Raw genomic sequence first — 16,638 nt, 5'->3', positions numbered from 1 at the left:
TGTAATTTTTCATATTTAATTAGAAATAATTACGTTACGCTGAATAAACATTTGTAAGAGAAGAATTAAAACAGGCCATTTCTGGATACTTGCCATTGTTCAGTGATAATACAAAATCAGAAACACTACGTTTTGAGATTTGCAATCTGATATCTTCCTCAGGATAGATAAAACCGCATACCCTTAATAACTAAAATCTATATTGAAATTAACTAATCATAACAAAGCGTTGTGACGCGAATGTTAGGAATCACAAACATCTTGTGTGTGAAATCCACTTAATCTAATTAATAAACAACACAACATTAAATTATTATAACTGATCTACAGAATTTACAACCAACCACTTACAATTGACTTGTGGCCAAGTAAATGGCAATCGTCAGGGGAGAAACAAGACAGTGGCAAAAAGGAGAGTACGGGAGTGGGCTTTTTTATTATTGGTCCATTTGTGACGAAATTCTTAAAACATGCTGGAACATTACATGTTTTTATTACAAGTCACTAATCTGTTTTATATTTTTATGATCCCTTGTTAGTTTATTTATCAGAATTGGTAACAAAAGCGGCCTAATATCGACTGATGTTTTACTGATTGGTAGGTCCTACCAATTCAATGTATGTAGCCTCAAATAATTTCATTTTAATGAATTGTGGTTCCCAATGTCTTATGTAGGCTTAATTTCAATTCATACGAAAGTCTTCAAACAAACTATATGCAATTTCTCACTTTAGTGTTAGCCTCTTTCTCGTGTTTTTGTGTGTTTTCTTTATCCTTACGTTTAATAGTGTTTTTTGTCTCGTGTATATGTTCCTTATTGCAACTATACAACACAACTATCCGCAACTAAACAATTTTTGTTAGATTCCTAGGTCCCGTTGTTTGTTTTTACGACACATTTTTTACGATTATTGTTTAAAATGCCGTTCCAATGTTTTAAGTACTATCTACTTTTCAAATACTTTCATAGACATTAAATTTCGCCTTGACCGTATTACGTGACACGTCGTGTAACCTGAGTTTGGCAAGAAAAGAGGGTAATGATTGTAAAATTTGGTCTTTATTACAAATTTAATGAAAAAAATAAGCAATGGTTACTACGATAAACTTACAGATTAATATTATTGATGACCTGTGGACCCGTGGATTGTTTTATATTTGTACAGATACATTATATAACGTGCACAGAGCAATAAAAAATAACTTGCCACAAACAAAAATAAATAAAGTCTATTACATTGTTATATATTACTAATAATAACAAAGAATTTTTCAGTTAAAATATAAAATAAATCTAAATATCACTAAACAATAAATGAGTATTACAATATTATTGGTACAATATATTTGATTATACAATACAAAAACCTTAAAAACGAAGTAAAACTCATAAAAACATTGTTCTTTCAAGTGTTTCAGTGTTCTTTCAAATGTAGTTTTTATAGTAGACGGAGTAGTTAAGAAGTGATTTATTTATTTTATTCTAGCCACGATGAGAGACATATTTATAAAATAAAGGTTTATTTAAACGGACATACCCCATGAATGTATAAATAGAATATAGAAACAAGTTTAGGTTATATGGAGAGTATATGGAAAAAGTGGTTTACTTTAAGCTGCCTATTAAGAATGCAATATTAACTCAAAATAATTTTATTCTGCAACAGGAGCAGTTTCTTAGACATTATTGTCTCACCCTACAGTTTTAAGAGCCTATAAGTCAAAACGTAAAGTTTAGTAAAAAGGTGATACAGAGGAAATATTTGGATGTAAGTGTACAAATTATGTATGGAAAGAAGTTTCACATAGCAATACCTTGAATGTTTCCAAAAAATATATCATAAAATTGTTTTCTAATTAAAAATATGATATTATATTCCAATTTATCAACAAACTCTTTGTGCACATTGTCATAATGTTATGTTGACATTAATAACTAGTTAATCAATTATTTTCAAATAAATGCAAAATAATATATTTTATATTCTCTAATCTCGAATGGACGAATCGTACAAAAAGCAGCGGAATTAGAAGCCTGTCAACGGTTGACCTTATAGTACATTAGTTTTTAGATTTTGCAATACTACTCTTTAAATATCTATGAGGGTTTCGTGTTTTCATTCCGCGACCGAGAATTATGGTCAAAGTTGTATAGAAATCAAATGATTCTGTAACTATTTACAGTTTTATAGCATAGGACATTCCATAATCATCTTGCCTACTTAAATCTTATACCACATCCTACTGGTAAGTATATAGGACACCATGGTGTAGCGTATTTACTGTTCTTAGTTATTATGGTTACATTATCCTCAGGCAGATGTGAGTTAAACAGTTTATAATACAGAGTAATAAACAGCAATAGATTCAGATAAATACAAAGCGAAACACACAGACGGAGTTGGCTAGATCTCAGCCGCAGCGGGAATCTGACAACAGCTGTTCTTGTTAGAACAACATATCGAGTTTTGCCGAATTGTTATCTTTTGAAACTGTCGAATATAACGTTTACCTAGAGTTTGCTTTGTAATACGTTCAGTTTGTATTTATAATTTTTTTATCTAACTCATGTTGTTTTCTTTTTAAATCTGTTACTCATACATTGGTCTATAATTATACAAATGTAACTTTAGTTAAAATAATTATAAATTTTTTAGGAGCTCTTTAGCTGTTTATATATTAACTATTCCACTCATTAGTTCTCATATAATACTCAAAAAGGGAGAGTAAGATAGATATATAGAGAGAAACTAGTTTGGCTTTGACCGCATACTCAGAGAAGAACATCAAGATATATATTATTCTATTAGTCTGTAGTAGTTTTCCGTAATATCTGTCAAATTCGAATGAATTTTTATACTCAATCCCATGTTCCTCACAAAGTTTCCAATTAGTCAAAATAATCCTGTTTAATAAATTCCTTGTAAATAGTTTAGCTCGACTGTATTTTGAATCTAAAATCGTTAAATTTATTAGTTCAAATTAATCAACTACTTCCCTGTACAATGTAATATTCGATGAAAATTAAACTTAACAAACACGATGATTATTTTGTTTAAATTACAGTAATTGATTATTTAGAGATTAAAAGGATTTATGCGATGTTGTGTGTTAGTCAGACAAATTCATACAGATAAGTGGAGGAGTAAGGAAATTGACCAGGAGTGAACCTCTTGACCCATATGACCTCGTCTGAGAGATTATTATCAGCAGAAAATACACTTAGTGTTAAATTTTTAATCACTATAGTTGACTTACGGTGTCAAAATTCTTGGTGAAGTAAAACAATACTTTGGAAGCGAACGTTATTCGTAGAAGTGAATTTTCAGTACTGACTCAGAACCTCGGGAATTTTCTAAGACCACTAAAAAGTAAAATGTTTGGGCAAGTATCGGATAGGTCCGTTAATACCTTTAGGCATATCTGGTGATAATGATTAGGTCTTCTTGTTTGAATGGATGATCAGACTTCAAAGCACTGATGTTCACCAAATGGCATAGAATTCCTAAGTTTTAAGTGCTAAAGAAGAGATGTAAAAATAGAACAATTTTACTAGAGGAATGGGTATAATTACATACAACACTATATACGGAATTGAAGAGTGCAAATAAGGATATGGTATCTCTGATAGAACATTACAAAATTGTTTTTATACTTTTTACCATATATTTTCTAAAGTTCCATAATTTATTGCCTGGATTAATTAATGTGTATAGTAAATTATTCATTTATTTAAATATATGAACCTGGATCAAACTGCAGGGTGTATTTCACATATAAATGAAATTTATGCTTCAAGCTGCAAACGCATTAATTAATTTCCGCAGTTTGCCTTCCCTCGAGTTTTAAAATTCTGGCCCCCACGAAGCGCCGGAACGAGTCTGCTAGAACTGCCCTCTTACGTTAATCCCGAAGTAATATCCGGTTCAGAGATAGCTTCACACCTCAGCGAGTATAGACTCCACTTACTGGAAGTGTGCTGGCGTTTTAGACCAAAATATCGTTTAAAAATAACTCTATCTATTAGATTCTAAGCTGAAGAAATTAAAACAATTTCAAAATATAGCAAATGTATCATTTAAGAGGACGATGTTTTGTGAGATATAATTAAGTATTATGTAATTATAGTAATTAATATATTTATAAAAGTATTTGTAAGGTATCAGAAATTATGTACATTTCTGTTTAGTCTACATTTTAATTCAGTTCTTTAGACCTATAGAGTTTTTGGAGTTTTCTCTTGCTCTTAGTCTCTTACTCTTACTCTTAGTCTTACTCTCTGCACTTAGTTATACAGGGTGACAATTAAGTCTGGATCCTCTTTTTTAATTTTTAAACCACAATATAAAAAAAATACCAAAGTTTACACGTGCTAACTGGTGATAGTAACGCACACATCTGCCCAATTACAGATCGGATAATCCCTTTGGGGGACGGTCCACAAGGAGTCAGACAAAATTCTTAAAGCATAGGTAAAGTTTGGTCAAATTAAAGGTCTTACTTAGCAGAGTACAATGCCGCAAACCGAACTTTAAAAGGTGGATTAATTCAGTAGTTATAGCTATCTGAATTTTAAAACAATTGAACAATGTAAATTATTATGCATTACAAGTAAAAACCAATTTTTAAGTACCTGTGATCAACGTAAGTATTCAAAATGTTGAATAAAATACAAATAACAACGGTTGCAGTGAAAGTTCACTCTTTGGGAAAACCCAAAGAGCTACTTTCACATTCTAACAGTAGTTGTGTGACTGGTAATAAACTATTGATTCCTGGCTTTGATTACTACATTGACAGATGACAGAAGGGGAACATTTCCGAGCACTTTCTTTGATCACAGGTACTTAAAAATATTGTAATTGTCATTTAAATTTCAAATAAATGTATTGTTATAATCTCTGGTCTACAGTATATGGTGTTTATATTATATTTGTATTATCAATGAATTAAATTTAAAGATGTTTACTTTTAAATTTAAAACCGTTATAAGATGATTTAGTTTCATCACGTGCCATAATGTAAGGGTAGGGAGGTCCTTATTTTTGAAGAAAATCTTGCTTTGAAAAGTTGCATTTTACTGAATGGAACGGTGTGACAGTAAAAGGAGGGACAGGAATTCCGAACACTGCTCACGTCTCCAGGGGAGAACTGTAATCAACTCCACTGCTTTAAAATAAAACCATGCAATTAGGAAAATGTAACATTTTATGTTTTTAAGAACATTCGTTTTGAAATATACAGTTTTCTTTATAATTTAAATATTTTCAGTAAGTTTTTTGTAAAGTACATGAGATACTTGCCTATTTGATTAGTATAGTTTTAAGCAGTACTGTAATCTATGTTTGGTGTGAGAGGGACATATTTATGTTCAAGCAATTCAAACAACCCCTCTGGGAAGCAATTGTAAAATAGCTGACCTCTCCGACGCTGCCCTGAGTCCAAAATTGTTCTTCAACACTCAAGCCTCCAGAGCACTTCGACAACACTTTATAGCTCGCGGCACTCTAGTAGTCTTCTCGGGCTATCTTAATTAAATATATTGCTTAAACCTCCCTTCACCAAAGTAGTTAATACCAAAACAAGTTTCTTTTGTCTCCATGAAAAACAACTTCAAAAGTTCATATCCCACTCGACATTTGTATGTGTATCTCGGATAACCACTTTTAAGAATAAAGATACAGTTACCTCGAATTATCTTTTAATATCTTTTAAAAATTTCCCACAATAATGGTCCTCTTCGGCCGGATATTTTTGATATCTCAAATTAAGTAAAGATGTAAAAATGATGGAAAGCCAATTGATGGAACGTAAACACTGATGAGTTAATAATGAGACGAACTGTCGTGTGGAAAACTCCGCTGCTTTTTATACGATTCGTCCGTGCCAGATTAGAGAATATACTGTGTTTTACTGAACTATTATTAAAGCCGAGTAATCGATTTTGATGAGAGCTGACTGATGTTGTTTGTAACCAACTGCAATCACCTGAATGTACTCTGATTGCCCTTTAAATAGAGTGGAAATTAATCTCAGTAAAGTGTACTTTAAAGCAAATTTATTCCGATTGTATGTTTTTGCGTCATTCTATAAATTTATCAATATTAGTTTTAAAAATATTAAGACATTTTATTTATTTTCTCATTAACTTTTTTTGTTTCTCTAGCCCTTTTAGCCCCGGCGTCCGGTATATCGGACAGAGGTGGTCTAGCTAAAATGCCCAACGTCCGATATACCGGACGTCTCGAGAATTTAATGTAGCTGGCTAATAATATGTCCAAATGCCATCAGTTTTCGGTATAGTAGTCGGTGAAGAAACGGGCTACATGCAAAAACAATAAACCTTCCAATTAGCATCGTATTTCGTCGTCATTGAGCGTAGTTTATTTGTCGATGTCAGTTGTCAGACGACTTCAGTTGCATTGTTGTATGCTGACTTATAACCTCAATTAGTTTGCGTAATTTAAAGCGGTTGTTTTTCGTGTGATTTATTGTATTATTAGTAAAAAAACATGAGTAAACGTCGTAGAGAAAAGTTACCAGTGAGTGAAAACACTTTGATAAACACTGGTACTTTGGGATTATACCGACCACACCCATACATGAATCGTTATTTGACATTTTGCTTCTACTGATTACTAGATTAGCGTAGAACAATATTTCGTCAATATAAAACAGGAATTGTCTTATCGCAAACCCCTCCCCATCCTCAGACAGAGGTCAAAGTCGAGCGGTCTAGTAGATAAGTGATTGCAGAGTCCCGCCGCGCGGCCTGCCGTAATCGGGATTCTCGAGAAAGATAAGATAACAGCGACAAAAATACCGATCACAATACCTGGAAATGCTTGTTGCTTAATGGAATGTTAGTTCTGTTACTCAACTACATCGTTTTATAAGGTTCTAAGTTCATTGAAAAAGGTTTAAGCGTTGGGGGCATATAACGGAATCTGACCCCATTCCCAAAGTACCATAAAATGTATATATTGTAAATATTATTTCTTTTACTTTTTTGAAAAATTAAACAAGTTTTAGTCTTACAAACCATTACAATTAGTTTGTGTTTATTTTACAATTGTTATTATTTTCAAAAGTGCAAAAACAAGTAAACATATCTGTATACTTCTACTGACGTGTATGTGGAAATATATGAAGAAGTGCTTATGCAGCAATACAATTAATTGGATATATCTCCTGCATTTATCAAGGAAAGTTCTTAAAATTTTGTGTGTGTAGTAAGAAATATGTGTACAACAAAATTGCTTCATTTTTCAGGGGCTACAATTTTTTTTTCTACCGTTTATGTATGTCCAAACTATAAAAAATATAAAAAATTAAAAAAAATTTATATATAAATACGCTAAAAAAAACAAATCATTCTGGAAAAGTACTTTTTAACTATTACATCTAATAGTACACTTATTTGTGAACAATTTAAAAACAAAAACCTAAAAATTATCTTCAAAAATAAGAAAACTAGATGAATTTTCCCTCAATTCTGCACTACGGTCCCTTATCGCCATGGGCTTTCTGGCAAGTCCATGGAAAAATGGCTGGGGTTAAAAGGGCTAGAGTTATGAAACATATATATATTTATTTGTGGTAATCATAACTAATATAATAGATCGGAATGCAAGGGCTGATAAATAATAAGATTTCGATTTGCCATCTTTTTATGTTACAAAGAAAGATTGCAAGCTTTTAATAGCCTTAAGGTATAAGATTAAGCGTGTATAAAGATTAAGAATCTATTAAATATAAGACGATAATCATGACTTATATATCAACTGAAAATATTGTACATGCATTGTATCTTAACCGTACATATGACGGTACAAGGTGCCTAAAGCAAGCACCAAACATGTCACAGCACTGAACACCACGTACATAAAATAACACTTCCATAACTTGCTATCGACGTTAAAAGAAATCTATATGGTCACTTCCATACTTCCGGTGTCATCGCTGCAATTTAAAACAGGACAGGATGGCGATAGTTAAGAAAGGAAGGATACAGGACAGCCACTTTTCGGATTACTGTATCAAAGTATTAGATTACAAGTCATTATTCGAAAGCTCTAAATAATTAACAGATTTTTATCATATATTATTCCATTTGAATATTTATTACAGACATTTTTGTCACAGTATTAAAGAAAAATTGATTCCATAGAAAACACTTTGATATTTGTTGGTGAGGTTTCCCCTTGTAAACTAAAGGAATAGGGATAAGTTCTATTGTAAAATAATAGAATATAATAGTGTAATTATTTAATCTATAGTCCTTTTAATGTAATTGAGTCGTCAAATTCCAAAACGTCTTTTGTCCACTTAGTAAAATTTGTGGGAAATCAAGATTTTTTCTTTAAAATATTTTTTCTACACTTCAAAATAAGCTAATTATGTTTTAAAAAATAGAAAATAAATATTTGAACACAATAAATATGATTAAATAGTCTAATTATGTGTATGTTGTTCATAAAAAGCAAAGTAAGATTGAACAAAAGACGTTTTGGAACTGTAAGATGGACAAAAGACATTTTGGAACTGTATAACTTGGACAAAAGACACTTTGTTTCAAAAAAGGTAAAAACGAAAGAAACTTTAATACATTTGGTTCGAAACAAAATTGTATTTTATAATACATTATAAAGGCAAAAATTAAATACAAATCTTTACATTAACACTCGTAAAAAATTAAAACTCGGAACATTTTATTGTTCGTTCGTTTCTACATTAACAGTAGTTTTTAAACATTCTAAAATTAGTTTTTGTTTCTAAAAAGGTTTATGAGTCCATTATGTACTTTTTACACAATATTGTCAATTTCTTCCATGTGGCCTCCTTCTTCTTCATTTTCTGATTCTTCTGGAAGCTGTTCGTCATTTATAATACGTTTGTAGAAACTGAATGCAGGGTTCTCCTCCCATCCGTCTCCAAAGTGCAGCTGAAGCAGTCGTTTAACATCGTTTTTCTTAGCAGGATTTACAGGTATTCCAACTATAACTTTTTCTATTGGAGCACTATTTACATCCATTGATGGCTTGAAAACCTTTTTAGCAGTTCCAGTATCAAACATGTAAGCAGGTTCTCCTTGGACAAGAACTGAAGTTGTTGGAGCCTTCCCTTGGGTGATAATGAATCGTTTTGTAGGAGCAAAACGAAAGTGCCAGTTAGCCGGAGTTTTCATGACAGTTTGGGCTGGTGTTTTCCAGTCATAAAATTCAAAGTCAGTAGATATTTTCAGAACAGTACCATGCTTCTGTAAAACATTATAGTACTCCTCAGGCTGTATGATTGTTTCAATTTTTTTTTAGGTCTCTTTCAATGAGTCCAAAAATCCTATCGGGCGGCAAGTATGAATGTCCTGCCACTGGAAAGGTTAACTTTATTCCTTTGATGTTACCAGGAGCACGGTTTGATAACCAATGCATCAACATGAAAATTAAAATAGAATTTTTTGTTTTGTCCGCCAGCTCCATCAGCGAAAAGACGAACAAATTTATATCCATCCATGTTTGTGTTACAGAGCTTGTGGTACACAGCTGATGCAATCTGTGTTGAGCCTTTTTTGTTATCGGCTTCAGTCCATGTAAAAATTGACACTTTTTTCTTTACTAAGATTTTCTTTGGAAGTGTCTTCACAAACAGTAAAGTTATACAAGTAGAACTGACGGCTGTAATAACAAGCTTGGTCAGTGACTTTTGGCAGTACCAAATTTTTTTGACAATCAAAGGTGAACGTTATTTCACCCTCGTTAGCTTCCTTTAGCAAAACATAAAATGAATTTGCTCTCTTTTTGTGCACATTGTATTCAACTGAACAGTTTTCTCCAGACTTTAACCTTTCTTTAAATTGATGGCATTTTGAGCATTGGTCAGTCGCTGGTGATCCAAATCCAATATTGTAATCTTTAATGAAAATACCTCTAAAGAATTCATACTATAACTTTAAGATGATCTTCTATGGTTTTATTGTATTCTTCACAAAGAGAACTTATAGTTAAATGGCTGGGTAAGTACACTCTCCAGGACTGACGAGCTCTGCAATAATGTTTTTCCAAAGGAAATAAATTTTCAATAAACCTTTTCACACCTCCTCTCTGTTTGTACCATCGATTGAGATCGATGGTCACCTCCACGATTATCAGTAGCTAATGAGACCTGTACTAAAATGCCGTTTACACACTCTCTGGGCTCTTTTTTCAGTAATACCCAAGATCTTACAAAATACTGTCTTACAAACTTGAACCTTACTTTTAACACCTTGTCGAGAAATTGGAATGTAAAATGTATTGCTAACTTCATTGACATGTTTCCTATCGCCTCTAGCTCTATATCTTGCAGGAGACTCGCATGAAGAATACAAAATTATTTTATTATCCTGATCAATTTTAGATTTTGTTTCATAAAAACATTCATGAAACTTGCGGATATCTTGCATTGTTAATGTAGTACATTTAAATTTGGCATTTTTTGTGCTGGCAACACTTTTTATCACCATTACTGAAGTAAGAGTGGTTTCAAGAAGAGACGGAGCAGAGTTATAATAACCAGCGCTTCTCTTGCTGTACCTTCTCTTCATCCTGTAAGTTTAGGATCCATATTAAAACATTTACATCTCTTAACTGTATATCAATTTTCTGTTAATTTGTGTTTTCTTATTTAAGGCCGAATGATTTAAAAAAGTGTCCTCATTAATTAAACATATCATTATTGATAATATTGATATATTGAAAAATATTGTTAATATTTTATTTTACCTCTTGAAACACACGAATAATAAGTACAACAAATCTAATTCAACTCTGTTATTTTATTATTTAATGTAACATTCCAACTCAATCATCCTAACTGTTCTGTTAATGTTATATTAAAACTAAAAATAAAACTAGCATTATTACGGGTTTAAAAATTTTTTATGCAATATATCGGTTTTTGACTTGAGTAATAAAATTTTTAATGAAAATAACTTATTATTTACAGTTTAAAATTAATGCACAATCTTAAGAAAAGATAACTCACAACTACATAAAATGACTACCGTTTATAGACGTAAATATATATGCAGTTGTATTATACTTCACCTGCAAATGCTAATTCGAAGAGGTAAGTACGGTATATATAACCATTATGTCAACTTTGACATTTGTGTGTTCTTTACATTAACATATCTTTGTATGTATTTTGAAGAAAGTACACACAACGCGTTCCTTGTAACGCGAACAGATAAATTTACGTGTTACTCGTTAAATATCTAAAAACAACAGCAATAAAACCAACAATAGTGTTGTTTAGTATTCTTAAGTGGTGAAAGGAGGGGCATGTCATGTTTGCAGTCAGTTGAGTAGCAAAGAATGAGTTTCTAGCAAAATAGTTAAGAATTGAAATCTTTGAAAATTTTAAATTGCTCGGAATGAGTCAAGGTTGTGATGTTTCGGTAGTAGCTCGTTATTAATTACGATTACATATATTATTATTTTAATTCTCAAATTACTAGTTAGTATTATATTATCGACAGAGGTATTTCTTCTACAATAGCAAACTTTGTTGCTTAGCAATTGCGTTCAAGAGGGTGAATCATGAATTTTTGTTTCAACAAACCTGCATTTAGCGGGATTACATTCTCATTTTTCTATGAGTGCAAAATCTAGTTATAACGTAATTTGGAATGACCTAACAATATTTTACTGTACCGTTATTTAGTTGTATTTTATATAATACATATTTTTGCAACCCTGTTACTTGTTACTTGTTAATATAAGTTACATCCGATGTTCTTGGAACTAAATTCTTACCGGAATATTAACCTAATTGGCACGCATATTAATTTTTTCTCTCGTGAACTTGGTAGCTTACCATCCTGCTGTCGAGCAACATCTCGTGCCATGTCCACGAGTTCAACCGAGTCTCTGTCTGATTCAACTTCGAGTCTCTGATTCGGTAAAATTCGGTTTTTTAGACTTCTAATTTACTAATCTTCACTTTTTCCCACTACAGCAGCAATGTCGAGCAAAGATGCTGACACCCGCTCTTGTGAGCCGACATCAAGTAGAAGGGAAGTCAATTTTAAAGTCTTAAATAATTATTAACTTCGTATGAAATATTCCCATAGAACATTGAAAACCATTAGGACCACCCATAATATCGTATAGTTCTTTACCACTCTATTTGGTAAAAACGTGGAAAATACATTATTTTATTTTTAATATCTAGAACTGATGCTTTTACGTTTATTTGCCACAGCTAAACCCATAAGTAAACTTTGCAAATCGAGTATTTATTACTACGACCTCAGCTGTATCCATTTGTTTCGTCCATTCGGTATAGTATCTAATACGATTATTGTAGTTTCGGCTACTGTATCAGCGCATTGAAGAAACATAACACAAAAATGTGCCTTTATATCGTGCGTTTCAATGTATCTGAGTTTTATAACGCTACTCATATCAAAATAATTAATATTGAGGTATTTCCAAATTTTCAAGGTTACAAAATTTGTATTTCAGCTAAATTTATTCTAAAATGTTTCTCTGAGTGATAACGCTAACGCTCAGTTAAGTTACGTGTTCGGAGCTGGGCCGTAATCTACTTCGATCTTATATATATATATATATATATATATATATGAAGGTTTGTGCAAAGTTTCAAGTCTATAGCCCACTTCTTTTAGAGATATCCTGTAAACAGCCAGGCAGACAGACGTACACACAGAAGACCAACTTCTGTTAGTTCCTCAGTTGGTTTTTATAACGCCGATCCAATAATATGCAGTTAGTGTTGTATTCTACCACTGCTATTGTAATTTCTACGATTGAGAGCGATGTGAGAATGCAAAAAAGTTAATTATCATTAGTTACCATTGAGATATAGGTAGAATATATTAAGAATATTTTGATATTTTTTGAAGAATTTAACCAATAATGGTTGTATTTGTCTAATTGTATCAATGTATGTTAGTGAACAATATTTCAACGCGTGTTTGATTTATGAAATATATAAAAGTTCAATTTAAGTTATAAAAATATGATGTGTTATAATTCGCACATTTACGAACTCATTTAAGAGTGTTTGTTATAAGTTACGTGGGAAATGAAATGAGCAAACTTAAAATTTCAAAGGATTCTGTTCTTGGCTCTTTGTTAGTTGTGAAAGTCAAACGCCGCTCCTGGAACGTCACGTGTTGTTTAAGTTTCACAATTATTTAGTTTGAAATTGAACCTGACATTAATAAAGGGCATTAATGATTGGTTAATGATGGTATACTTTGATGGTTTTGAATTTATAACAAATACATTTGAACGAAGTAAGTTTTTATCTTAAAAAATTACCTAACTCTACAAGAATGCTTGTGTTATAAAGATTTAAACGTTTACTCAATAAGTTAAAGATGTTCAAAACTAAATAAAAACTCATTACACCCGTACTACTCTGATACAATCAAAGATATTCTAAGCATTTAAGTCTTGATTGATGAGCTTAAACGAGGTAACTTTATTTTATAAGTATGCGCTATTTTTTGGCGGATTGAACATTAATAATTAATATACGTTAACATTACATAATGTTCATGTAATGATATTTTAATATTATTTTTACACTATGTAAGATTTTTTTGTAACCTATAACTTTTTAAAATGTTTTTGCGAAACATTTTTGGTATTCTTACGATAATATAAATAATTAAATTGTAGTGATACAAATACTTACATCAATAATTATGTTAATATTTTGGGTTTATAGATACGAAATAGTTTATTAAAATGAAGATAAATTTGCTGTCAAGGTTGATTTAAATTACTCTGAACATTGAATGTATGGTTTTTTCACAATGACTGTTGAAACAATTGAACAAAAAGTAAAACAATGAATAAAATAGTAATAGAGATGGAATGGTGGTGCTTGAAGCCACGATACTGACCACTTTTATCTTTCAATTTCCCCGAGTAGAATTTACGATTCTGGAAAGCTCCCGCAACTCTGGTATTCGTCGCCTTCCATTTAAGTAAATCCATGTAACACCCTGGTACTATTCTCGTAGTGATTCTCCGGAGTATTGTAGATTATAGACTCTATTCTTGGGTCTAATATGATCATATTGATAAGTTATCTTTGACCCGTGTAAAGTACTCTTCGCATGAAGCAGACTTGAGCAGACATTAATTCTAATTACAGTCATTACAGTCATTTATAAGTTATAACGACTATCTGGTCATCAACTCTCTTAAAATCCTCATCGGTATCATAGTTCCTCACCAATGACAAGCAACCTATCTTGTGTTGCTGTCTGACTACACAGTATCGTCACAGCTTCCACCATTGGGCCAAATACAGCATTACGACGCTTACAGTGACTGTCACTCGTCAGTTCTGTTCATTTTAGATTTACATGATCAGAAGTCTCTGACAATGACCAAGAGCTCACTATTCAAATGACGTTCTTTTCTTGTAGTTCACCTTCACAGAGGTAGAAAGTTGTTTCCAATGTTCAAAAACTCTACACAAGTACGACTCAGACATCCAAGCCAACCACTTGAGGTAATAGTAGATATTTTATCCCTGAGTTTAGAAACCACTGATCGAATAGTATTACTCTTAGCCAACAGCTTTCCCTTAAGGTGCTTACAAAGGGCATTCGTATACTTACACAATCGCTTCTGTGCCCATACAGCATTGATACTTCCCATCCTCTCAGGGATAGTGAAGGGCAAAAAAGGACCGTATGCACACCGTGACACAGTGCCATGGTAAAAGCTAGTAGGTCCATCATTATTAAACGCAGCCATCATTTGACGTGACATTATGATAAAGATTCAATTTCAATTTTAAAACTGTTTATGATAACTAAAATAATTAAGGGGATTTCTTACTGAAACTAGTGATTTTCTTTAAAACATGTTTAATGATTATAACAGGAGAGGGCTCTGTGGTGTAATGGTAGCACATTCACCCGGTAAGTGAGAGATCCGGGTTCGAGTCCCGGCGGAGCAATACTTTTTGCGATATATATATTAACCTCTTTTTTGGAACTTTTGAGTTTATTTTTAGAAAAATACATGGGATATTGAATGTCTTATTTATTACTTTGTAACTAATAAACTAATATTACTGTTTATTATCTCATTGTGGAAGAAATGACAAGTTTTGTGCATGCTCAAGTTTATTTTTCAAATACTCTTAAATTTATGGCTTTACAAAAAGATTAAAACATATTTTTTTATAAATATTATATTTATTTATTTTTTTGCAAACTTTTGTTTAACATATAATAATATCCATGCACAAAACGTTTTAACAACATTATAAATAGTACACGTATTAAAAGTTTCACTGCTTTAGATTTAATAGTAAAAAATTTATAAATACTTTGTATGAAAAATATAAAAATTGTAAATCTGCGGGAATCTGCGTTTGAAGATAACACAAAGATATTTAGTAAGTATAGATGAGAGTAACTTACCATACTGGTACGTGTAGTCGGTGAATGGTATATTTATATATTGAAGACATATGTAGGCATAATAAAGCACTAACAGGAAAGAGAAAGGCTATATCTTCTGTTATTATCACTAAAAGAAATGTATAATAAATGATCACAAAGACATAATTAGGTTGTAAAATAAGGTGTAACATGCTCTTCTTCAAATATTCTTTTCACAGTGATGAAAAGTTGTATTATAGTAAATGTTATGTTTTATGGTTTCTTATAAGCCATAGAATAAAAAATTATATATAAAAGATAATTCAAATTTGTCAGTAGGGAATCCCTTGGGTAATTAGTCAAAATATATTCAAGAGTTGATAAGACATCAAATTACCCATTGTTATCGACCGGAATAAACGTATCTTGATCACCTACTTCTTTCTGTCCTAATACAATTTTTAAATACACACCGAGGTTACCCAAGTCCTCAAAAGATATCCCTTAAACATAAGACACGTTCATCAGAATCCACGTGAGAGATGTAAAATTTCAGCAAAGTTCAAGACATTTTCCATGTAAACTATAATTGTAATGCATACTTCTTCACTTGGAAGTCTTTCTTTGGAGATTTTTTAAACTTAAACATATTAGCCTAAAATTTTCAATCAGTCGAAATTTTAATTACTTCAAAAAGTTACGTAATTGTTATTGTACTAAAAATATCTTGTAGGTGAAAAAACCCATAATAATTTAATGGATATATACCTTCAACTTAGGAAGGTATCAAACACGTAAAACTAGTTTACTCGTATATTAATATTCAACAGTTCCAGAAGTCGGCAAAATGTGTTACCCTAACAAACTTGATGTTGTCGGATTTACGTAGCGGTTAAATTGTCCGGACACTGAATTTTTTTTAAACGCCCATTAACCCCATGAATTTTATAATATAACTTATTATAAACAAACAGAAATGTTATGTTTAATATTTATAATTGTTAAAAAAATATATTCAACGTTTTAGATATTGAAGGGTTTGTCTACAATAATGATTTTGATTCAAATGTGATATTTTAAAAATGCATGTGGTATTAAACCATACGAATTCAAACTTTTTAAAGACTTTTTTCATCAACCTTTGTATTCATTAAATAAAATGAATTGTATAGGATAGCGTTTTATCTCGTTTAAAACAGAAATATAACAATACTTATTT

At 31.5% G+C, this 16,638-nt stretch overlaps 1 non-coding gene across 1 annotated transcript; it reads left to right on the top strand.

Moving 5' to 3' along the window:
- Positions 1 to 14,918: 14,918 nt before the first annotated feature.
- Trnat-ggu lies at positions 14,919 to 14,989 on the top strand. The gene has a single exon. It is a non-coding gene; the product is annotated as a tRNA-Thr (tRNA).
- Positions 14,990 to 16,638: the final 1,649 nt, after the last annotated feature.

Source organism: Homalodisca vitripennis, unplaced genomic scaffold, assembly GCF_021130785.1.
Source record: "Homalodisca vitripennis isolate AUS2020 unplaced genomic scaffold, UT_GWSS_2.1 ScUCBcl_11127;HRSCAF=20290, whole genome shotgun sequence".
In the NCBI taxonomy this organism is placed as follows: domain Eukaryota; kingdom Metazoa; phylum Arthropoda; class Insecta; order Hemiptera; family Cicadellidae; genus Homalodisca; species Homalodisca vitripennis.
This window is presented reverse-complemented; position numbering and strand designations above follow the sequence as displayed.